Source organism: Macrotis lagotis, chromosome 1 (genome assembly GCF_037893015.1).
Source record: "Macrotis lagotis isolate mMagLag1 chromosome 1, bilby.v1.9.chrom.fasta, whole genome shotgun sequence".
NCBI classification, from domain to species: Eukaryota; Metazoa; Chordata; class Mammalia; order Peramelemorphia; family Peramelidae; genus Macrotis; species Macrotis lagotis.
Window position 1 is genome coordinate 258,610,249 of NC_133658.1, and position 27,482 is coordinate 258,637,730.

Here is a 27,482-nt window from a genome sequence, read left to right on the forward strand (position 1 = left end):
AGCAATGGGGGTTGTTAAAGGCTTTATCACACTTGCCAAGTTAAAAGACAAAGTAAGCATTTCAAGACAAAGCAGTTAAAGAATTTTTAGGAAAAAAAAAGATGTTTCCTTTCAGACAGGGAGATGGTATCGGGTTCATACCCTTTCAAAAACAGGAAGGAAAAAGATTGGATAAAAATGACTGTTCTCCAGTATTATCCATGTTGCAGATATGACCAAAAAAGATTCACTTTGTTTTGGAACTGGAAGTTCAGCAATGACAGTCTTTTGCCTCTTTTGCCTCTTTTACTTCATTAGTAGCTACATCTCCACTGCTGATCCCAGACATTTCTTTGTGCCTCTTGGGTCTTTTGTGCTTCTCTCCTTTCACAAATTCCATGGAATAAGAGGAAAAATCTGTTAGTCAAATGCAAGCCATTAGTTCCAAGGTCCCTACTGCTTAAGAATGAGAATAGAGGAATATAGGAAATATCTAGTCCTGATGGCCCTGGCAACTCCTAGAGGTGGTATGTCTTAGAAATCTATACTTTGGTAAGGTGAAAGAATGAGAACCACTTTTCCTTACTACAAACTGTCACCAAGAATTTTTTGCCAGTAAGAAAAATGTCTGTGAATATGACAAATGTGGAACCTGTGAATTTAGAAGATAAGAGTCAGTCACATCACATTCTTTATGTCCCCATGAATTAGAGCACTACATGCCCTTTTAGCATCTACTATTTCCTGAAGCCTGTCAAACACTGTGTTTCTAACTTCCATGACATTATCTCACCATCTCATTCTCTGCCATTGTCTTTTCCTTTTACCTTTAATATTTTTCGACATGGATCTTTTCCAGTGAGTCTTGTCTTCTCATTGTATAGTCAAAGGATTTAAGCTTTACTTTCTACTTGACCTTCTACTGAGTAATCTGAAGAAATTTTTTAAAGTATTGATGGATTTTATTACATTGATAACAGGGACTTTCAGAAGTCTTTTCTTGCACCCCAGTTTGAAAGCAGTTTTCTTTAAAATCACAACTCTAACAATTACTGTTTGAAAACTATACCTTTGACCATATGCATCATTGTTGACATGGTGATAGCTCTGATTTTTAGTATATTGTCCAAATTTGTCATAGTTTTTCTTCTAAGAAACAAGCATCATTGTATTCATGACTGCAGTCTCCATCTGCAATGATCTTTGAGACTAAGAATAAAAATCTTTCAGTGCTTCCATTTCTTCTCTCTTATTGCCAGGAAGTGATGAAGCAAATTGCCATGATCTTAAATTTATTTAAGTCAAACTTAAGGACAGTTTTAACACTCTTCTCTTTCACTCTCATCAAGAGGCTTTTTAATTCTTCTCATGTTTTGCGATTCAATTGGTATTGTCAGCATATCTGTGATTGTTGATATTTTTCCCAGCAACTTTAATTCTAGTTTTTGATTCATCCCTGTTTCGCATTTCACATGATGAACTTTCCATATAATTCAAATAAATAAAGTGAAAGTATACATCCTTATTTACTCCATTTTCAATTTTAATCCAATCAGTTATTCAATATTCAGTTTTAACTTTTGCTTCTTTGAATATAAACAGGTTCCTCAAGGAGACAAGTAAGATGATCTTGTATTGCTGCTTCTTTAACAACTTGATGCATTTTATTATGATTCAGTCAAAGGTTTTATTTAGTTTGGTCAATGGAGTGAAAGCATTTTTCCCCAGAACTCCTTTGCTTTCTCTGTAATCCAATGAATACTGGAAATTTGGTCCTAGTTCCTCTACCTCTTCAAAAACCATTCTTTTCTTCTAGTAATTCTCAATTCACATATTTTTGAAGCTTAGCTTGCAGAATCTTAATCACAGATTTGTAAGAATATGAATGGTAAGTTGAATATTCTTTGGCATTGCCTTTCTTCAGCATTGGGACATAAACAATGACGACTGGTGAGCAAATTTGTTGGCATATTGAGTATAGCACTTTAACAGCAACTGTCTTTTAGGATTTTAAATAGGTCAGATGTAATTCTATCACCTTCACTAGCCTTATTCTTAGCAATTTTTGCTAAGGTTGATTTGACTTTATTCTCTAGAATGTCTGACTCTAGATCAGTAAAGACACCATCATAAGCAATGGGTGATGTTGATTTTTTCTCATATCGGTCATCTGTATATTATTGCAAACTTAATCTATTCTATTTCCCTTAAGTTTGTAGTATTTACCTCTTTTATTGGGCTGATTTTTAATGAAATGTTCCTTAATTATCTTTAATTTTCTAGATGTATCTTTTCTTTCTCAGTTTATTATCTGCTTCTGCTTCTTTGCTGATTGTTCAGAAAAGATAAGTTTATGTCCCAATAATAAAGAAATACCAAAGTATGTTCAAATTACCAAACATTTTGCTAATTTCACACCCTAAACAAGTATATGTCTCAATAGTTTGGGAGTTTAGTCTGATAACTATAGATGTCACAGAATGAAATAAATGTCAATGATTGCAGGTAGAATGTCACCTGTGTAATAAAAGAGATAGACTGAAAGACAGAGACAAACAGACTCAAAGTCAGAGAGAGGGAAAGACAGTGAGAGGCAGAAGGTGAGAGAGTTAAATAGACAGTATTTTGGTTATAATATCTAACAGAGTTAGAAAGACAGGAATTGGAATCTGCTTTCAGATATTTGTTAGCTATGTTACCCTGGGTAAGTCACTTAACTTCTCTCAATGTTAATTATCTCATTAGTAAAATGGATTAATAGTAACACCTCTCTTGTGGGGACCAAATGTGATAACACATGCAAAAAACTTTGTAAATATTCAAGCTCTATATGAATGCTATTATTATTTGGGTCTTTTTGTATTTCTGAATACTCATCACAGAATTAAAAACATTTGTTTCCCCCCATAGTAAAACCTCAAATGACTTTGAGAAGAAACACTTGTATTTCTCTTTGTCCCATTTAAATGATATTATTATTACTACTACTATTCAAAATAATAACTTACATTTATATATTGATTAAATATTTGTAAAGGACATTGTGAATATTATTTCATGAGTTAGACAAGGAAATGGCAAACCACGCAAGTATGTTTGCCAAGAAAACTCCAATAAGATCACAAAAAGTTAAACATGACTGAAACTACTGAACTACAAAAACTTCCTGATTCCATATCTAACACTCTATTCACTGATTGTAGCCCCATAGCTTACCAAGTTATTTCTGGTTATGAAGAGTAAGAATAACTGTTTCTTGAACATATTTTAATAACAAATAAGTGCAATATGCCTCTAGAGTCTTCAGGGATTCCTCTTAGAGAGATTTTACATGGGATAAGAACCACATAAGATGAACTTTGAGGACTTGAAAGACGCATACCTGAAAGGAGTTGCCATAACAAAATGATCCTGGGACCAAAATCACAGCATAGATGTTTTTTTAACAAGAAACAAAAGAGGTAAGTTGATTATATCTTGTGCTATTGATCAATTCTGCATTATGAAAAGATTTTAAGACTCATTATAAATATTACATTTAATATATATGTTAGAATTCTTATGATCCAACAGTACTGTAGCATCATTAAGTTAAAGTAATGTGTTAGATTTTGAAATGAACAATTGACCAACAAATGTTCTTCCTGAGTTAAACTTGAATAGATTAAAAGAAATTTAAATTAATGAGAATCATCTGCATCCTAGTCAGGAATGAGGTAGTCTTATGCTTTTATAATATAGATCAATTTCTCAAAGTAATAAGGTTGATAGAGTGAAAAAGACTAAGATGGACAGCTAGACAAATAGATAGATATAGAGAAAGATAGAGAAGGAAAGGAAGAGAGGGAGAAGAGGAACATAACACAGAAAGGAGGAAAATTTTCACCATAATTAACTCTTGCTTAAGCAGGTATATCCATGAATATGTATTCATTTGCCAAAGAATGTAGGTCTGGGTCAAAACAAAGCAATTGTAGATAGGGACAAATCATATCAAATATATATTTCTTTATTCTAATAAGAACAGTTGGAGTTGTGAATGGATCCAACCTTTCTGGAGAGCAATAAAACTGTTCATACCCTTTGACCCATCAATTCCAATTCTAGGACTATATCCAGAAGAAACTGTAAAAAAGTGGAAAAAGTCCTACATGTTCCAAAATATTAATAGCAGTCCTTTGTGTAGCAGCAAAGAATTGCAAATTGAGGGGAATCCCCATAAATTGGGTAATGGCTAAACAAGTTATGGTACATGAATACTATGGAATATTATTGTTCTATAAGAAACAATAAATGGTCAAACTCTAGAGAAGCATGGAATGATGCTGATCAAAGGGAGTAGACATTAACATTATGAGATGAACAACCTTGATGGAAGCAACCCCTCTCTGCAGTCCAGAGAACTAGGACAACCATATTTGACAGATTATGGACTATATTATCCCCAACTAGAGGAAGAAAAACAAAACAAAACAAAGTACACAGAACCCCGTCCCCCACAGAATCTGGTAAACACTTTATAAAAATTATCTCTTATGTAACTCTTTCCCTTAATCCTAATTCTTCATACCAAAATTACTAATTTGTAAATATGTTTTAAAAAATGTATCGGGGCAGCTAGGTGGTGTAGTGGATAGAGCACTGGCCTTGGAGTCAGGAGTACCTGAGTTCAAGTCCAGCCTCAGACACTTAATAATTACCTGGCCATGTGGCCTTGGGCAAGCCACTTAACCCCATTGCCTTGCAAAAAACTAAAAAAAAATATGTATGTAAAATACTAACCTAACTGAGGGGAGGGTGGTTGGGAAGGGAGGGTGGAGGGAAACTTTGTAACTTGGAAATATATATTTGCAAATGGGTGTAAATAAATAAAAGTCCTTAGGAGTTAAAAAAGAAAGAAGAGTTTTTAATCTTCCTGTGGGATTAATTTCATGGGCAGAGATATGTGAGAGGAAGTGAAAGTGTGTTTAAAGGCTGACAAAGTTGCTTTTGAGAGAGCTCACAATCAGGTTATGACCCAATTTTTTTTTTTATCTTCCCATTGGTTTATCATAGACATTCATTGGTCTCTAGAGTTTTTCTTTTGTCCCTAGGATTCACAGACCCCATTTTGGTAAGCACTATTGTAGAGACATGCTAAAAGTAAAATAGCGACTGAAAAGAGATTCAAATATATCATGTGTGGATGACAGGTTCACTTTCTTTTCAGTCTAACATCTCATATTGTAGTGGTGAGCAAGAAATAACAATAAACAACAATAATATTAATAGTAGTTCTATTTTTTTAGTAGTGTTATTTTGAGAAAGCTTTATGGAAAGCTAAACAATTCCAATTAAAACATTATTTGTTCATGATGAATCATCTAGATCTTCATTTTTATCTTCATCATTAGGTGAAGTTGTCAATTCTGAAGAGTGAAGTGGAATAATAAGATCCTCAGTAAAGACTGGAAATGTATTTGAAAATCAACTCAACAGCTGATTTACCTTAAAATAAACTGAAACCTTTTTATCCCTGGGTAAGTTAAATAATATTTATTTAAATAAATATTCCTTTTATTTATGTACACAATTGCATGTGTATATAAACATACATAAATTGTTTTATGTGCATAGTTGTATCTAAACATATATGTAAAAACAAACATGACAAATGCATATATGCATTAACTATATTGATAAATATGTATATATCTATGTGTTGTTAAAGAAATATATTTATATCTGTAGAGTTATCTAGATATAATTACAATATTTCTATATCTGAATAGTTATTTATAAAATAAATTGGACATGTCTCAGAGGGAAGTCACTGAGAATAAGGAGTGAAGAGGGACATCCTATGTTAACATGCTCCTGATGCTTTCTCCTATCAAAGATAAATGAAATCTCTACTCTAACATTTACACTACAGATCCCACCAAGAGAAAGAGAAGTTTCACAGAACTTTTCAACTGTAGACATTGTGGAGGATTTTCAGTGGTCTTTGGGTAAAAAAGGGAAGTAAATTCCAGGAGGCAGAAAAGTGGGGAAAGCCAGCAGGAGGGTTTTAGGCACAGTGGGTAAAAGACAACACTGGGTCAGGCTTAAGTCAGAACCTGGATATAAAGCAGGGGGAACCTCTGAAAAGGCAAGGCCTGGAATGCATATGCAACATACAACAAACCAGGGATCAGACTCCAGCCGAAGGAAAAAAATGCTTGGATCTATACTCCCTATACACTAGGAGCAGAACTAAAACAATAAAGATGAACAACAAAAAAAAAAAACTAAAAGAGCACTCACTATAGAAAACTACTTTACAGAAAAAGATGACAGCAATTCCATGTTAAAGAAGCAATTAGTAAAAAAAATCATTCACAGGGGAAGTATCAAAACAGTATATAAATTGGACTCAAATATAAAAGCTCATGGAAGAACTTAAAAAGAATTTAAAAACCAAGAAGGGAGGAAGAAGAAAAATGGAAAAAAGAAATGAAAGCCATACAGGAAAATTATTAAAAGTTGACCAAAGAAATCAACTCCATTAAAAGTAAAAATAACCAACTAGAAAAAGGAAACACAAAAGCTAATTGAAGAAAATAAACCCCCCCCCAAATTAGAATTGAACAAATAGAACCTTATAATCAAATGCAGAAAGGCAGAAATAGTGAATACATCCTTCTTAGATCATAGTGCAATAAAAATCTAATGTAATAATGGACCATGGAAAGATAGACCTAAAACTGATTGGAAACTAAATAACCTCATTTAAAGAATGAGTAGAGGGGTGGCTAGGTGGCATAGTGGATGGAGCACCAGCCCTGGAGTCAGGAGTATCTGACTTCAAATCCGGCCTCAGACACTTAATAATTACCTAACTGTGTGGCCTTGGGTAAGCCACTTAACCCCTTTTGCCTTGCAAAAATACTAAAAAAAAAAAAAAAACCCAAAATAAACAAGCAAACAAAAAGAATGAGTAGATCAAACGACAAATTATAGAAGAATTAATGATTTCATCCTAGATAATAACAACAGCAAAAAGGCAACATACCAAAACTTAGGGGAATATAGCCAAGGCAGTTGTCGGGGGTATCTTTAAATGCTACATGAACAAATTAGAGAAAGAGGAAATCAATGAACTAAACATGCCACTAAAAAACTTAGAGAAAGAACCAATTCAAAGCCTCCCAATTAAATACCAAATTAGAAATTCTAAAGATTAAAGGAGAAATTAATAAAATTGAAAAGAAGAAACTATTGACCTAATAAATAGAACCAAGAGTTGGTTTTATGAAACAATCAATCAAATTGTTAAACCTCTGGTTAATTTGATTTAAAAAAAAAAGGAAACCAAATTCCTAGCATCATAAAGGAAAAAGTGAATGCAGCACCAATGAGGAGGAAAGTAAAGTAATATTTCAGAATTCTTTCTCCAACTGTATGCCAATAAATTTGATAATCTAAATGAAATGGTTGAATATTTATAAATATATTTTTCCCAGGTTAAATGAAGAGGAAATTAAAAATCTAAATAACTCTATCTCAGAAAGAGAAATTCAACAAGCCACTATTGAATTCCCTAAGAAAAAATCTCCAGGGTCATATGGATTCACAAATGAATTCTATCAAATATTTAAGCAACAATTATTTTCAATTCAATATAAACTCATTGGAAAAATAGGTGAAGATGGAACTCTGCTCAATGTTTTCTATAACACCCATGTGGTGCAGCTGATACCTAACTAGGAAGGATCAAAACAGAGAACAAAACTTATAGAACTAGAGATTTCTGGCCAAGATGGTGAAGAGAAGACACACAGTGCTAGTCTCTTGATCTTCCCTCATATATAATATGCAACAAATCTCTTAACAGAAATCTGATCTACAAAACCCAGAAAGAGAAACTAGGAGAATAAGATCTACATCAAGATTTGTCTTCTGGGATTGTGGGTGAGCTGTACACAGAGGGCAGACTCTGCTGGGAGCACAGGACAGTGTCAGAGCCTGAGAGCTCCACTACACTAATCAGTGTGGCAGAATATAGTTTGGAAACCTAAAAGCAGGGCAAGCTTGATTGACCACAGGGGCAACTAGGGAGCAGAGGCATAGATTGTGGCACTGACAATCTGGAGCTTGCCTGAAAAGCTGGAAGGTGAGTTCCAGTGCCTGAGAGCTGCAACCATTCCTTCATTTCTACTGAAGCCTCTTCCCAGAATAAACACAATTACAGCCCACCTATGCCCCAGGCTTAGAACAGCAGACCTCCCTCAGCTGTGAATGGGGGGATCAATTTCCTTGCCCTAGGGCAAAAGCCACCATTGGACAAATATAAAAGTACTCAACAGCTTCATCCACCCCCTCCAGGTTAGGAAGAAAGCCTCAAATTAAGGTCATAGACACTTCAGAGAAAGCAACCAACACAGCCTACTGGCCAGCCCACTTGGAGTTACTAAATCCAGTGTGTACAGCCTCTAGGGGATCTCAGCACCAAACATCTGTGAACCAGACCCTTGGCAACATAAGGTTTTAGGAAAATGAAGAAAGATTAGACAAAAGGAGGGTCCATAGGGAAATTCCTAGAAAGAAAAGACTCTAAATCAGAGGGATTTAAAACCTCTGAGAATGTAATCTGGTCTCCAGCACAGAAAGACTTCCTTGAAGAAATCAGAAAGGAGTTTAAAAATCAGTTGGAAAATTTGGGAGAGATAATTAACACCTTGCAACAAGAAAACAAGTGATTGGAAAATACAATAGGACAAATGCAAAAAGAAAATAATTCTCTCAAAACCTCAATTGGTCAAATGGAAAACTCTTTCAAAAATAGAATTGACCAATTGGAAAAGGAGCTGCAAAATGTAAATGAACAAAATTCTTCTCCAAAAAGAAGAATGGAGTTTATGGAAAGTAATGACATCATGAGACAGCAAAAGTCTGTTAAAGAAAACCAAAAAAATTGATAAAATAGTAGAAAATGTAAAATACCTCATCAGCAAAACCACTGACCTTGAGAACAGAATGGGGAGAGACAACATGAGAATTACAGATCTTCCTGAAAACAATGAATAAAAAAAAAGCATGAACTTAATATTATAGGATGTGGTGATGGAAAACTGCCCTGATATCATGGAACCAGAGGGCAAAATTGTTTTTGAAATAACATATTGATCCTCCCAGAAAGAGATCCTAAAATGAAAACACCAAGGAATTTTTTGGTCAATTCCATAATAATCAGATAAAAGAGAAAATCCTGCAAGTAGCGAGAAAAGACAATTTATATACCCAGGAACCACAGTAAGGATTAAATAGGAACTGGCTATATCAACATTAAGGCATCAAATGGCCTGGAAGGAGATATTCTGAAGAGCAAGGGAGCTTGGAATGCAGTTATGAATCCTCTACTCAGCAAAACTGAACGATCTCTTCCAGGGGAAAAGATGAACATTTAACAAAATGGAAGACTTCCAACATTCCCTGATGAAAAAAACAGAGATTAAAAGAAAATTTGGATATCAAACAGGAGGATCAAGAGATACATGAAAAGGTAAAGAAAAAATGCTATCCAATAAGATGAAACTGACTATATACCCTCCTCTTGAGAACTGTAACTCTATTAGAGAGAATATACTTAGTCAGAAGTGATGGACACTCATGACTTTTCTGTGACTTAGACAGAATGATTTAAAAACAATACTTCCTTGAAAAAGGGGGCACAGTAAGGAAACTGAAGGATAGAGGAGATTGAAAGGGTTAAATAAATTACAAAGAAGTATAAAAGACTTATTGTAATAGAGGGGAAGAAGGGAGGAGGTTAGAACCACATGAATCTTCCTCTCATCAGACTTAGCATAAAGTTAACTTACACAAACATTCAGTTAAGTTAAGAACTTTCAACTATTAAAAGGGGAAAAGAGGAGGGAGGTGATGGGGAAGGAGAGAAAAAGGGGTACTAAGAGAAGGAAGGGAGGGAACAAGGGGGAAAAGGGAAAGGAGAAAGAAAGGGGAGGGTTTTGATATAGGAGGGCAAACACACTGAAGGGGGCAGTATTCTGGGTAATATGGATGAAGGGGGAAAAGGGGGAAAATATAAACAGAGGGAAGGTAGCATAGGAGGAAATAACAAGTTAATAATTTTCACTTTGAATGTGAAGGGATGAACTCCCTTAAAACCTAAGGGAATCGGGCGGCTAGGTGGCGTAGTGGATAAATCACCGGCCCTGGAGTCAGGAGTACCTGGGTTCAAATCCAGTCTCAGACACTTAATAAATACCTAGCTGTGTGGCCTTGGGCAAGCCACTGAACCCCATTTACCTTGTAAAAAAAAACCTAAGGGAATAGCAGAATGGATTAAAAACCAAAATCCTACAATATGCTGCTTACAAGAAAGTCATTTGAAGAGAAAAGATACAAATAGAGTAAAGGTACAAGGTTGGAGTAAAATATATTTTGTTTCAGCTGAAGTGAAAAAAGCTGGGGTAGCAATTCTTATCTCAGACAAAGCAGCTACAAAAATAGATAGTGTTAAAAGAGATAAGGAAGAAACTATATCCTTCTAAAAGTTACAATAGATGATAAAGTAATTTCAATACTGAATATGTCTGCACCCAATTATATAGCATCCAAATTCTTAGAGCAGAAGTTGAAAGAGCTAGGAAGACATCTACAGCAAAATTCTACTAGTGGGAGACCTCAAACTTCCACCCTCAGATTTAGACAAATCCAAGCATAAAATAAACAAGAAGGAAGTTAAGGAAATAAATAGACTGTTTGAAATCTAGATAAGATAGAATAATAGAGGAAACTGATAAGGAGAGAAAGAACTATACTTTTATCCTTTAGTACATGGAACTTACACAAAAATTGACCATTTACTTGGGTATAAAAACCTAATGATGAACTGTAGAAAAGGAGAAATAATGAATTCGTCTTTCTCAGATAATAATGCAATAAAAAAATCATATGGAAAACTGGACCATGGTGATATAGACTCAAAACTAATTGGAAAAATATCCTTTTACAAAATGAGTGGATCAAACAACAAATTATAAAAAGAATTAATTATTTCATCCTAGATAATGACAATAATAAAACAACATACCAAATGCTATGGGACACAATCAAGACAACTGTCAGAGGATATATTATATCTTTAAATGTTTGCATGAATAAATTAGAGAAAGAAAAGATCATTGAACTAAATATGCAACTTAAAACTTAGAGAAAGAACAAATTAAAAACCTCCAACTAAATATGAAATTGGAAATTCTAAAAATTAAAGGAGAATTAATAAAACTGAAAGCAAGGAAACTATTGCACTAATAAATAAAACCAACAGTTGGTTTTATGAACAAACCAATAAAATAGATAAATCTTTTCAATTCAGTCAATTCAGAATTATTTTGCCCAACTCTATGCAAATAAATTTGACAATCTAAGGGAAATGGAGGAATAATTATAAAAATATGTTTCCCAGGTTAAGTGAAAAAGAAATAAAAAACATAAACAATATGATCTCAGAAAAATAAATTCAACAAGCCATTATTGAACTCCCTAAGAAAAAAATTTCTAGGGTCAAATGCATTCACAAATCAATTCTATCAAACATTTAAGGAATAATTTGTCCCAAATCTATATAAATTCTTTGGAAAAATAGATGAAAACAGAACTCTGCCTAACTCTTTCTATGAAACCAAATATGGTGCAGATACATAAATCAGGAAGAGTTAAATCAGGAAAAGAAAATTATAGATCTATCTCCCTTATGAATATAGATGCCAAAATCTTAAATAAAATCTAAGCAAAACAATTGCTACAAGTTATCACTAGGATAATATATTATGACCAAGTATGATTTATTCCTGGGATGCAAGGGTTGTTCAATATTAGGAAAACTGTTAGTATAGTTAGTTATTTCAGTAACAAAACTGTCATAAATCATATGATTGTATCAATGGATGCTAAAAAAAGCTTTTGACCCTAGAGAGAATAGAAATAAATTATTTGTTCCTTTAAAACATAAGCAGTATCTATCTGAAAACATCAACAAGCATTATATGAAAAGGGGATAGGCTTTAGGCATTCCCACTAAGATCAGGGGAGAAACAAGGATTCCCATTATCACCACTACTATTCAATAACTTGTTAGAAATGTTAGCCTTAGCAATATGAGAAGAAAAAGAAATGGAAGGAATTAGAATTGGGAAAGAAGAGACAAAACTCTCTCTCTTTGCAGATGACATGATGGTATACCAAGAGAATCCAAAAAAACTCATATTAGCAATTATTAGAAATAATTAGTAACTTTAACAAAGTTGCAGGATATAAAATAAACTCTCATAAATCTGTGACATTTCTATATATGACTAGCAAGATACAGTAGAAAGAGCTAGAAAGAGAAATCCCATTCAAAGTAACCTCAGACAATATAAAATACCTGGGAATCTATCTGCAAAGGCAGATTCAAAAATTTTTTGAAAACAATTACAAAACACTTCTCACACAAATAAAATCAGCCTTAGATAATTGGGCAAGCATCAACTGCTCATGGATAGGCTGAATTAACATAATGAAAATGACAATTCTACCAAGATTAAATTACCTGTTTAGTACCCTACCAATCAAAATTCCAAAAAAAAATACTTTAAGGAGTTAGAAAAAAAATTATAAGTAAATTCATATGAGAAATAAAAAGTCAAGAATTTCCAGGGATTCAATGATAAAAAGAGGAAAAGAAGGTGGCTTAGCCTTACCAGATCTAAAATTATATTATGAAAACATCAGTCATTGAAACTGTCTGCTATTGGTTAAGAAATATATTGGTAGATCAGTGGAATAGATTGGGTGCAAAAGCATGTCAATATTATTGTATTCTTCTGTTTGATAAACCTAAAGAGTCCAGGTATTGAGACAGAAAGTCTCTCTCTATAAAAACTGTTGTGAAAATTGGAAGTTAGTGTGGAAGAAACTTAGATTAGACCAATAGTTCACACCTTTTACCAAGATAAAATCAAAATGTATACACAATTTAGTCATAAAAGACATTATTATAAACCAACTTGAAAATGAAGGAGTAGTTTACCTGTCAGATCTATGGAAAGGGAAGTAGTTATGACTAAGAGATAGAGAGCATCATTAAAAAGAAAATAGATAATTTTGATTACCTTAAATTATAAAGATTTTTCACAGATAAAACCACTGAAACCAAGATGAAAAGAAATATAATAAATTGGGAAACAACATTTGCAACTAGTATTTCTTTCAAAGGACTCATTTCTAAAATATACAGAGAACTGAGTCAAATTTTCAAAAAAAGCCATTTTCCAATTGACAAATGGTAAAAGGGTGTACAAAGGCAACTTGCAGATGAGAAAATCAAAGCAATCCATAGTCATATGAAAAATTGCTCTAAGTTATTACTTGTTATAGAAATGCAAATTAAAGTATCTTTGACATACCACCTCACACCTTTCAGACTGGCCAATATGACCAGAAAGGCCAATGATCAATGTTGGAAAGAATGTAGGAAATCTGGGACATTAATACATTGTTGATGGAGCTGTGAACTCATCCAGTCTTTCTGGAGAAAAATCTGGAATAATGCCCAAAGGGTAACAAAAAATGTGCATACCCTTTGATCTAGCAATACCACCACTACTGGGTCTATTCCCTGAAGAGATGATGAAGAAGGGTAAAAGCATCACAAAATATCCATAGCAATTCTGTTTGTTGTGGCAAAGAACTGGAAATTAAGTGAATGTTGTTCAATTGGGGAATAGCTTAACAAACTGTGGTATATGTATAGCATGGAACACTATTGTTCTTTTAAAAACCAGGAGGGATGGGAATTCAGGGAAGCCTGGAAGGATTTGCATGAATTGATGCTGAGCATGATGAGAAGAACCAGAAAAACACTATACACCCTAACAGCAACATGTGGGTAATGATCAACCTTAACAGACTTTCTCATTCCTTCACTACAACAACCAGAGGCAATTTTGGACTCCCTGTAATGGAGAATGCCATCTATATCCAGAGAAAGAAATGAAGAGTTTGAACAAAGACCAAAGCCTATTACCTTCAATTTAGATAAAAAGCCCATTATCTTATTCTGTAATTTTGCAGTCTCTTGTACTTTATTTTTCTTCCTTATGGATATGATTTTTCTCATATCACATTTAACTAAGATCAATGTATACCACAGAAATAATGTGAAGACTAACAGACTGCCTTCTGTGGGGGTGGGGTTGGGGAAGTTAAGTAAGAATGGGGGAAAATTGTAAAACTCAAAATTAATAAAACTCTTTCTAAAGAAAAAAATATAGACTTATCTCCCTAATGAATATAGATGCAAAAATCTTAAATTAAATCTTAGCAAAGTGATTACAGCTAGTTATCCCTAGGATAGTACACTATGATCAAGCAGGATTTATCCCAAGAATGCAGGTTGGTTCAATATTAGGGAAACTGTTAGTATAATTAATTATATCAATAACAATACTATCAGAAATCATATGATTATCACAATAGATGCTGAAAAAGCCTTTGACACAATATAGCACCCATTTCTTCTAAAAAGACTGGATAGCATAGTAATGAATAGATTGTTCCTTAGAATGATTAGCATTATCTATTTGTAACCATCAAAAGGCATTATATACAATGAGCATAAGCTAGAGCCTTTCCCAATAAAACCAGGGGTGAAACAAGGATGTCCATTATCACCACTAGTATTCAATAATGTGGTATAGCTTCAGCAATCAGAGAAGAAAAATAAATTGAAGGATTTAGAATTGGGAAAGAGGAAAGAAAACTCTCACTCTTTGCAGATGACATGATGGTATACCTAGAGAATCCTAAAAAACCATCTACAAATATTAAAACAATTAGAAACTTTAGAAAAGTTTCAGGATATAAAATAAACACTCATAAATCCTCAGCATTTCTATATATTACTAGGAAGATATGACAGCAAGTTCTAGAAAGATAAATGCCATTCAAAGTAACTTCAGACAATATAAAATACTTGGGAGTCTACCTGCTAAAGCAGTCTCAGAAACTCTATGTAAACAACTACAAAACATTTCTCACATAAATAAAATCAGATTTAAATAACTGGGAAAATATCAACTGCTTGTGGATGGGCTGAGCTAATATAATGAAAATGATAATTCTACTTAAATTAAACAATTTATTTCATACCCTACCAATCAAAATTCCAAAAAGTTACTTAAATGAGCTAGAAAAAATTTATAAGTAAATTCATATGAGAAAGAAAAAGTCAAGAAGTGCCAGGGATTTAATGAAAAAAAAAGTGCAAAAGATGGTGGTTTATCCCAACCAGACATAAAAATTGTATTATAAAGCATCAATAATTAAAACTGTCTGGGATGGGCTTAGAAATAGTTTGGTGGATCAGTGGAATAGACTAGATGCAAAAAAGATAGCAGGAAATGATTATAGTTACCTGCATTTTGATAAATCCAATGAGTACCATTTCTAGCAGAAAAAAAACTCTCTCTTTGATAAAATCTGTTGGGAAAATTGGAAGTTAGTATGGCAGAAACTTGGAATAGACTAGCTTCTCACACCCTATACCAAGATAAGATCTAAATGGGTATAGGATTTAGACATAAAAGGCAATATTATAAGCAAACTATGAGAACAAAGAATAGTTCACATGTCACATCTATGGAAAGGGAAGCAGTTTATGACCAAGGAAGAGATTGAGAATGTCATCAAAAACAAAGTAGATAATTTTGATTATATTAAATTAAAAGTCTTATGCACAGACAAGACCACTGTAAACACTAAAGAATGGAAGGGCCTGGAACATGATATCCTGCATAGCAAAGGACCTTGGATTACAACTAATAATCAATTATGAAGCAAAACTGAACCTTCTATTTCAAAAGAAAAGTTGAACATTTAGTAAAATAATGACTTTCAGTCTTTTCTGATGAAAAAAATAGGGTTGAACAGAAAATTTGATTTTCAAATAGGAGATTCAAGAGATACATGAAAAGGTGTATAGGCAAAAAAGTAAAAGATTTCTATCCAATAAGATTAAACTGGTTACATCCCTATCTAGAAGGAAGATTCTCATAATTCTTCAGAATTGTAACTCTATTTGAAGGGAATATACTTAGGCAGAAGGCATGGACATTCTTGGTGTATATTTATGACTTTGATGAAATGATTAAAAAAATAAGATCTTCAAAAAAGGTCGGGAGTCTGTAAAAGATGGGAGCAAGAAAGAGGCAGAATGGGCCAAATTTCATCACACTAAGTGTTGAAAAGTACCTGTAGAAATACAGGGAAAGAAGGGAGGAGGTGTGAACTGTCCGAATCTTTCTCTCATTGGATTTGACTCAAAGGGAGATTAATATACATACTCAGTTGAATTTAGAAATTAATTTTGCCTTTCAAATATTAGGTGGGTAAAGGGAGGGAGCAAAGGTAGAAGGAAAGAATGGAAGAAAGGGAAAATGAAAAGGGGGAAGAAAAGGGAGCTGTGGAAAAACAGGGAAACACATTGAGGGAGGTAGTATTGAGAAGCAATACACTAAGGAGGAGGTATAGGGTGAAAGGAGGGGGAAAATACAGAGAGCATAAAAAATGATAAAGAGTAATTTTAACTGAATGTGAATGGGATAAAATGGACACAGCAAAGTAGTTTAAAAACCAGAAAACTACAATATACTGTTTATAAGAAACATATTTGAAGCAGAGAGATACACACAGAGTAAAGGTAAATGCCTGGCACAGAATATATTTTTCTTCAGTTGAGGCAATAAAAGCATGAGTAGCTATCCTTAACAAGCACAAAGCAATTATAAAAAGAGGTCTCGTTAAAAGAAATAAGGAAGGTAACTATATCCTTGTAAAAGTAACATAGACAATGAAGTAATTTTAATACTAAACTGCATGCCTCTAGTGGTATTGCATCCAAATTTTTGGAGGAAAAACTAAATGGGTTACAGGAAGATAGCAAAACTTTGCTGATGAGGAACCTTAGCCTCCCTGTCTCAAAAATTAGACAAATCTAACCATAAAATAAACAAGAAGGAATTAGAATGTTAGAAAACTTAAATATGATAGCCCTCTGAAGAAAACTGAATGTAGATAGAAATGATCATACTTTTTTTGTTTGTTTGTTTTTCTGGTACATAGCACATACACAAAAATTGAGCATGTATTAGGACATAGAGATGTCATAACCAAATGCAGAAAATTGAATGTAACCTTTTCAGACCATGAGGCAACAAAATAACATGCAATAAAGCACCATAAAAAGATGGCTCTAAAACTGATTGAATAAATAATCTAATTTTAAATAACATGTGGATCAAACATCAAACTATAGAAAGAATAATTTCATCTAAAACAACAATAGTAGAGGGAGACAATATATCACAACTTATGGTTTATAGCCAAAGCAATTATTAGGGGAAATATTGTATCTCTACATACTTACTTGAATAAAATAGGAAAAGAGAAAAATCAATGAACTGACCATGCAACTAAAAAAAGTTAGAAAAGGAGTAAGTTAAAACTCCCTAATTAAATGCCAAATTAGAAATTCTATAAATTAGAGGTGGAAATTAATAAAAATCCAAGCAAGGAAACTATTGAACTAATAAATAAAACCAAGAGTAGACTTTATGAAAAAAAATTAACAAAAATAGATAAACCTTTGGTTTATTTGATTAAAAAAAAGAATCAAAATTACCACTTTCAAAAAAGAAAAAGATTAATTCCCCACCAAGGAAGAGGAAATTAAAGTAGTAATTCAGAAATATTTTGCCAAACTATATGCCAATAAATTTGACTAAGTGAAATGGATGAATATTTACAAAAATATAAATTGCCCAGGTAAAAAGAAAAGGAAATTAAATACTCAACTCCATATCAAAGAAAGAAATTAAACAAGTCATTAATGAACTACCTAAGAAAAAAAATCTCTACAACCAGGTGGATTCACTGGTGAATTCTACCAAACCTTCAAGGAATAATTAGTTCCAAATCTATATAATCTATTAGGAAAAAAAATAGGTAAAGAAGAAGTTCTGCCAAATTCCTTCTGCGACACCAATATGATGCTGATATCTAAACCAAGAAGCATCAAAACAGAGAAAGAAAATTATAGACCAATTTACCTAATGAATATAGATGTATAAATCATAAATAAAATATTACCTAAGTGATTACAGCAAGTTATCAGTAGGTTAATAAAATTTGATGAATAGATTTATCCCAGGAATGTAGGATTGGTTCAATATTAGGAAAACTGCCAACATAATTGGACATATAAATAACAAACCTAACAAAAATCATATAATTGTGTCATTAGATGGTGAAAAATTAATTGACAAAATGCAGTACTCATTTCTAATAAAAATAGAGAGCATGGCAATAAATGTAATGTTCCTGCAATAAGCAGTTTCTATCTAAATCTATCAACAAGCATTATATGTAATAGGGATAAGGGAGAAGCATTCCCAATAAGATCAAGGCTGAAAGAAAGATGATCATTATCACCATTATTATTCAATATTGTATCAGAAATGTTAGCCTTAGCAATATGAGGATAAAAAGTAATTGAAGGAATTAGAATCAGTAATGAAGAAACAAGACTCTCACTCTTTGCAGGTAATTGGATGATTTACCTAGAGGATCCTAGAAAATCATCTTTAAAAAGTAATGGAAAAATTAGCAACTTTAGAGGTCACAGGATAAAAACTAAGCCCACCATTTCTATGTATTACTAACCTAATACAGCAGCAAGAGTTAGAAAGAGAAATCCCATTTCAAAATAACTTCAGACAACATAAAATACTTGGGAGTCTACCTGCCGAGGAAGACTGAGAAAATTTGTGGAAACAACTATACAACTCTCCTCATACAAAATAAAATCAGATCTAAATAACTGGGCAAATGTGAATATCTCATGGGTAGACTGAGCTAATATAATAAAAATGACAATTCTACCTAAATTGAATTACTTATTCAGTGTCATACCAATTGAACTTCCAAAAGATTAATTAAGTGAGAAAAAAAATGGAAACTAAATTTATTTGAAGGAGCAGAAGGTCAAGAATATCAAGGGAATTAATGAAAAAAATGCAAAGTAAAGTGGCCTAGCATGCCAGATCGAAAATTATATTATAAATTATGTCATCAAAACTAAGAATTAGAGTGGTAGATCAGTGGAATAGATTATGTTGTAAAAGTAATAGCAGTAAATGACTATAGTAATCTACTGTTTGATTAAACCCAAGGATTCCAGCTTCTGGGATAAAAACTTACTCTGATAATAAAAAAATGCTGGAAAAACTGGAAGTTAGTATGGCAGAAATTATGCATAGACCAGCATGTCGCACTTTATACCAAGATAAATTCAAAATGGGTAATGTATTTTAACATAAAAGGAAATATGAACCGCCAATTATCATTGTGAGATCTATGTTAAGGAGATTTGTTTATGACCAAAGAAGTAATAGAGACATTATAAGAAGCAAACTGGATAATTTTGATTACATTAAAAAGTTTTTTTACTTACTTTTAACTTTACTTTTTACCTTTTTACTTACTTTTTATTTTGCTTTTTTACTTAAATTTTTTTTGCACAAACAAAATCACTGAAACCAAGATCAAACGGATTGAAATAAGTAGGAAAACAATTTTTTAGAGCTAGTGTTTCTGAAAAAGTGCTAATTTCTAAAATATTTTAAGAGAACTGAGCTAAATGTATGAAAAAAACAAGTCATTCTCCAATTGATAAATGGTCAGTAATATGGAATGGCAGTTCTCAAATGAAGAAATCAAAGCTAAATATAATTATCTGAAAAACTGTGCTAAATCATTAGTGATTAGAGAAATGCAAATTTAAACATCTTTGAGCATCTCATACCAATCAGAATACTCAATATAACTAAAAGGAAAATGATAAATGTGGGAGGGAATGTGGGAAAACTGGAACATTAATGCATTTTTGATGGAATTGTGAATTGATCCAACATTTATGGAGAGAAATTGGGAATTAGATTCAAAGACAATAAAACTGTGCATGCCCTTTGATATAAGTGAAACCACTACTGAATCTACATCCTGAAGAAGTCATCAAAAAGGGTAAAAATCTCACATGTGTAAAAATGTTCATAGCAGCTCTTTTTGTAATGGTAAAGAATTGGAAGTTTAGGGGCTGCCCTTCAATTGGGGAATGGCTGAACAAATTGTGGCATATCTATTTGATGGAACACTATTATATTATAGGAAACTCTGAGGGACAGGACTTCAGAAAAGCCTTGAAAGACTTGGATTAATTATTGTAGAATGAAATTATCTGAATCAGAAAGGTATTATACACAACAAAACAATATGAAGTGATGATCAATTATGATGAACTTGTTCATTTCAACAGTACAATAATGAAAGACAATTTTAAAAGACTTGATGAAAAATACCATCCATATCTTGAGAAGGAATGGCGAAGTTTAAATGAAAATAAAAAGCTTTTTATTTTCACATTTTTACAAGGTGTTTTATGTATTATGCCACCTGTTTTCTTTCTTATATTTGGAATGATTCTTCTCTCACATAATCAATATGAATCTACTGTTCAGCATGGTTATAAATGTAGAGCATATATCAGATGATGTTCTGTCAAAATATTGCAAGGGGCGGCTAGGTGGCATAGGGGATAAAGCACCGGCCTTGAAATCAGGAGTACCTGAGTTCAAATCCGGTCTCAGACACTTAATAATTACCTAGCTGTGTGGCCTTGGGCAAGCCACTTAACCCCATTTGCCTTGCAAAAACCTAAAAAAAAAAGATTGGTAAAAAACCCACTATTACATGTAGTTAGAAAAAACAAATAAATATTAAAAAATAATATTATGGAATTAGGAAGAGTAACAATGTAATACAAAATAAAAATGAAATTTATGCTCCGATATATACATAACTCTGTAAATGCAAATATATATATATATATATATATATATATATAGAGAGAGAGAGAGAGAGAGAGAGAGAGAGAGAGAGAGTGAAAGAGAGAGAGATGCACAAATATGTAGTATGTACACACATTATAAAAAGAAAGAAGAAGAATAGCAAATTGATGTGGAGGAACAAGATATCAGGAATAGATAGGAATTAATGTAAAAAAAGGAAGATGATCTAGTCTTATCATATCTAAAACTATATTATAAAGCACCAGTCATCAAAGCTTTCTGTACTGTCTAAGAACCAGATTGGTGGATCAGTATTATAGATTAGGTACAAAAGAAACACTAATAAATAACTATAATAATCTACTGTTTGATAAACTCAAAGACTCCAACTTCTGAGATAAGAACTTACTGCTAGGAAAACTAGAAAATAATATGGCAGAAGCTATGCATAGACAAAGCATCTGACACCCTGCTTCAAGATAAGGTCAAAGTGGGTACAGGATTTAGACATAAAAGTTGACACCCTAAACCTACCAGGAAAAGAAGGAGTAGTTCATTTTTCAGATTTTTAGAAAGTGACAGAGTTTATGGCCAAACAAGATATTGAGAACATTATAAAATGGAAAATGGACAATTTTAATTTCTTTAAATTAAAAAGTTTTTTGCACAAATAAAACTAACACCACCAAGATTAAATGCTAGTGTTTCTGATAAAGAACTCATTTCTAAAATATATAGATAACTGAGTCAAATTTATAAGAATTTAAGTCATTAGGAACAGTGAGGTGGTGCAGTGGATAGAGCATCAGAGTTAAGTTCAAATCCAGCCTCAGATACTTTATACTTCCTTAGTCATGTGACCTTAACCCTTTGCTTTACATCCTGCCCCCCCCCAAAAAAAGAATGTATGCCATTCACCAGTTGAAAAATGATCAAAGGATATGAACAGACAATTCTCAGGTAAAGAAATTAAAGTTATCTCTAGTCTTATTATAAAATTAAATAATTACTGGCTAGATTTTTGGCAAATAAAAACAACTCTGTGGTACCATCTTACACAGATTGGCTAAAAATGACAAAAAAAAAAAAAAAAGAAAAATGATCAGTGTTGGAGGGGATGTGGGAAAACTAAGCCAGTAACTCATTGTGGTTGGAGTTGTCAAATGATGCACCCTTTCTGGAGAACAATTTGGTATTACATCCAATAATCAACAAAACTGTGCATATCCGTTGATCCATCAATACTATTACTGGTGGTGGTGGTGGTGGGGGGGGGTTCCTAGGTGGTGTAGTGGCCTGGAATCTGGAAGACCTGAACTCACATCTGGTCTCAGACACTAAAAAAAAATATCACTACTAGGTCTGTATCTCAAAAAGATCATAAGAGTAAAAACCCAGTTTGTACAAAAATATTTATAGCATCTTTTTTTTTTTTGTAGGGGCAAAAAATTGGAAACTGAGGGGAAATTGGAAAATGGTTGAACAAATTGTGGTATTTTAATGTAGTGGAATACTACTGGTCTTTAAGAAATTATGAGTGGTCATAATTCAGAAAAGACTGGAAAGACTTTCATCAATTGATATTTTGTGAAATGATCAGAAACAGAACATTGTACTAATTAATAGCAACATTGTTTGATGATCAACTATGATGAATTTCTCAGCAGTACAATAATCAAAGATAATTCTAAAGGACTTGTGATAGAAATTATCAACATCCAGAGAAGGAACTATGGAGTCTAACTGCAGACCGAAGCATTTTATTTTCAATTTTCAAATTTGTTTTATGTTTTATGTTTTTTCTTTTTGTTCTGATTATTCTTTCACAAAAATTCATATGGAAATATGTTTAATATTGTTATATATGTATAACCTATATTAGATTACTTTCTGTCTAGGGAGGAGGGAAGGAGGAAAGGGAAGGAGGGAGAAAAATGTGGAACTCAAAACCTTACCAAAATGATTATTGAAAATTATCTTTATATGTAGTTGGAAAATAAATAAATACATTTATTTTATAAACATGAAAGGTAAAAATATTAAGATGGAAATAAGTATAAGACCATCAAGAAATGGGCTGAGAGGTTGTCTTCAAAGAAGGATTATTGTCTTCCTGAATGAAAGGCAGGAAATTCCAGTTTGGAATTTATGGAAATGTCCTGAATCATTTTAGTTCTACTTCTTTTAAGAAATGGTTCTCAATTTGACAGATACAAGTAAAATGACAGTATAGGTCATGCTGCTTATACCTTTGGTAAAAGAATCAGGGGAAGAACTGGGCTGTAGAGAAAACTCTGATGAATTTGAATTTTGAAAATCTGATTTAAAACCTAACTTAGCAACTTACTGACTCCATTACCATGGATAAGAAATTTACCCTGTCTAAGTTTTACTTCCTTCAAATGCCAAATAAAGGACACTGGACTAGATGACCTGTGAAATCTCTTGTGACTCTGATGATGTTATCAAACTAGAACACATTTTCCATCTTATGAACAAGAAAATCAGCAGAGAATGTTAAAATCATAATTCATTATTCTAAGTACACATAATTGATCCATTCCTATAGTCACTGCTTTTTAAAAAATGGAAATAAAACTAGTGTGACCTATATTGTTCTCAATTAAAAAACTGTGTTCCTTAGTTAATCATGTCTTCCTTTTCTAAAGACTATAGATAACACCCCCAAAGAAACTCTAACAACTATTTTGAAAAGCAATTTCGAATTATTCAAATAAAATATCTATACCATTTGAACCAGAAACTTCATCTTTAAACTGATATCCCAAACCTTACTAAGAAAAAAGTACTTCTAAATTATATTTATAGCAGCATTTTTTTTGTGATAGCAACAAATTCAAAACAAAGTAGATACTGGTCAATTGGCAAAAGGCTAAACAAATTCTGGCATGTGGATTAATTGAATATAATTGTGCTATATGAAATGACACATGTGATGAATATAGAGAAGCATGGGAAGCATTATATGTTGAGTTGATATAGACTGAGGCAAGCAGAACCAAGAAAGCAATTTACATATTGACTATAGCAATTCAAATGGAAGAACAATGACATGCCAAAAAAAGGTAAATTCATCAAAATTGAAAAGAGTATGAATCAAATGAAAAGAAAAAAATAGGCATTCTCAATTTAACCTTCATGATGGAGGAATGTCCTCAGGTAGTAAACATTGCGCATATTTTTGCATTTTTCAATGCATTATTGAGCTATACTGATTATTCACCCTCTTAAAAATACTGTTTTTCATAGGGAATGATTCTCAGGGAGGAAAGAGTCAGGGGCAAAGATACTTGGGAAAATGATGGTGACAAAATAAAACAAAAATAATAAAAAATATAAAAGATTGAATCTTCCTGTATTTGCCAGTACCCTCTGTCCCTCTCATTGGATTCTGACTGGAGGGCATAGCAATGAGCTACAGTACCTCTGTTTTAAAAAAAAAAAAAAAAAACTCAGTGAAGTTTTTTTTTGTTTGCTTTTGTTTTTGCTTTTGCTTAACCCTCTTTCTACCAACTTCAGTGTTTTGGGACATCATTAGTACTCTCTCTAAAGTCTCCTCCATACACAATAATTTTTCCTCCCCCTCTTTTTCAGGTTCCTTTTGTGTTCTGTCTTCCATCATTAGATTACAAGTTCCTGCAGGGCAGGAATTGTCTTTGGACTTCTTTGAATTTTTATTCCTTAAGATAAAACTTAGGATAGTGTATGGTACATGGTAGGCAATTAATAAATGCATATTGACTGACCTATAGTCCTTCAACTTAATTGCTGCCAAATTAATGTTGCTATGACATAGTTCTGACAATATTTCTTTCATGTCACTATTCAAAAGCTTTCATTGATTTATGATAAAATATATAGAGTATTTAACCTGACATTTAATACCCTTCATCATGTGATTGAAACTTGCAATTTTAGACATGTCACTATATTTCCCCAAACTACCAATGCACTGAAATGTTTCAACTCAACTGGTGTTCACTGTTGCTTCAACTTGATATCCCATCTTTCCTCTCTGTGTTTTGCACTGATTGTCTCCCCTACCTAGAGTTTATTTCCTTTTTATCTTTGTTTCTTATACTTCATAGCTTTCTTCAAGGATCACTTGATATGCTTCCTTTGACAGGAAGACTTCTGATCACCTGCTCCATTTCTCACCATTGTTAGTGGATTTCCCTCTCTGAAATGATCTCTTATTTACTTAGTTACATACGTGTTATATACTCAATTAGAATGTTTTCTGAGATGATTTTCCTATCTGACATCTCCTTTTTGTTAGAGATACTCTGACAAAGAATTACTTTAAATATGCAAAAATATATTTGTATTTAACAAATATTTTTAGGTTTTCCTTTTTAAAAATTAATTAAAAACTGTCAAAATGGGGAAAATTGTAAACTTCAGCACTTCAGATAAATCAATTTACTTTCCTGAATCTCTGTTTTCTCATTTAAGAATTAAAGATAGTAATCTCTCTGCACTTCCTAATTGGGAGTGGGGAGGAGCAGGATATTGAAATATAAGGCATTATTTAAGACAGGCATTGTGATAGAGTGGATGATACACAGGCATTATATCCCACCTGTGATATTTAACATCTGTGTGAACATCAGCTTTTTGTCCACTTAACCATTCTGATCCTATTTCTTCATCTGTAAAATGGGGATAATAATACTCGCACTGTATCGCTAACAGAATCAATATGAGTGAGATGTTTTACAAATGTTAAACTGCTATAAACTGTGATTTTATTTACACTTCAAAAAGTTTCACTATAAGTTGCATAAAGATGAATTGTAAAGGTAAAATTAATTGTCTGAAAAATTGTTTTTGAATAATGTTGGAAATTGATTTATGAATGTTATATATGTTATGAATGCACATAAATATATATATATATATATATATTTATATGGAATGGAGTTTAGACATTTTTTTAAATTTCCTCTTCTTTTTATGTCTCAGTTAAGTTCAAGAAGAAAAAAAAAACACTGCAGAATTCCAAGCATACTAATTGAAGCAAGAAGAATTGAATATGTTTTACCAAGTAAACCTCTAGGACATTCAAATAATGAAAACATTTTTTTGAAAAATAACTGAAAAATCTTTTTTTTCTGTTAATGCCTGTTTTGGTCCCAGGATAACAACCACATTTTACTAGGATTAAAATAACTATCCTTTACTGAAAAAAAAGGTGTCCTAATTATTTCCCTCTGATTTTCTTCTGGACTTCCATCTGTCCTTGCTCATTTCTTAGAATCCTCTACTCCTATTCCCCAATTAGGAATATGTAATTCAATGACTGTCCTTTTTACAGAACATCAGCCAAGCAACTCCAGGGATTGTCTGAGGGTCTTGGTGCACAATCTCTTGGCAAACATCATTTTGTTTCTTTCAGTTTTGCAGAGAGTGACACCAAGAAGTTGTGATATGCTCAGGGGAAATGAAGACAGAGCCTGCTTTTATGCAATGCACAAGCTAAAACTTTTATGCATTTCTCAAGAAGGAACAGTTCACAGCAAGAATTCTTTTATCTTTTAACACTGATAGAGAAAGAAGGGACTAGGGATTTACAACAGTAAGGAACAAGCAATATAGGAAGTTAAGATGATACAAATAACGTTTCAAAATGCATGCTGTTTGCATTTGAAACATACCCTCAGAATGTGTCAAAGTAATTCATTTTTGCAAAATTTGTTAATAATTAGTTTTAGGTACTAAAATGTCCTTTGCAAAAATGATTCTAATTTAATGTATTATTGGGAGAAAAAAATGACCAAAAGTTCCACCCCTCCCCCCCCCATTGATCACTGTACTGGTGTTCATGCTCTTCATACATCCTGTCCTCAGGAAACCAATACAATCTGTTTCTTAATTAATACTCAAGGCCTTTCCAGCAAGGCAGAATTTGCCAGAGCTCATATCTAACAGGTTCTAAGAGTTCAGGGACCCGCCATGCCATGAAAAGCTATCAAAAAAGGATTTTAAGGGGGGGGGGAATCATAGGACCAAAGAACAAGAAGGAAATCCAGATGTCTTATGGAACAATCTCTTTAAAATTAAATTATTTATCCATGGTCTCAAAGTTAATAAGGATTTGCACCTGGGTCTTTCTAACTCTCTGTCTAATAAATTCTTCTGTTACCTTTCTTTGGCTTGTTCAGAACAATGTATATACATATTACTCAGGTCTTGAATATAAGCAAAATGTTAAACATTTCCCCATTATATTTATTTTAAATGTTGTTCTTTTACTGAATTTACTCTCTCTCTCCTTCATCTGAATTTCTTTCTTTCCTTTTTTTTAAGACTGGGGCTATCATTTTTACTCCTGGAGGCTCACCAGTTGACTATATTCTTAATGTTGGAGACCAGATCAGCTTAGCTCACTGCAGCTCAGTGCATCAAACTTGCCTATACCATGCGTTATATGTTTTTGTGTGCTTTTTTAAAATTCTGGACTTAAGATTTCATCAGTATATTGAACTCTTCTTTAGAAAAGCAGTCTTTTTTTTTTTTTTAGTGCAAATGGACTTATATGAATCTTGAAAG

General features: G+C 32.7%; 1 long non-coding RNA gene across 1 annotated transcript; it reads left to right on the plus strand.

The window, feature by feature from the left end:
• The first annotated feature begins 3,300 nt into the window (after window positions 1–3,300).
• Window positions 3,301–25,983, plus strand: LOC141515981 (uncharacterized). The gene is made up of 3 exons (XR_012476578.1): window positions 3,301–3,440; window positions 5,373–5,498; window positions 25,896–25,983. It is a non-coding gene; the product is annotated as an uncharacterized LOC141515981 (long non-coding RNA).
• Window positions 25,984–27,482: the final 1,499 nt, after the last annotated feature.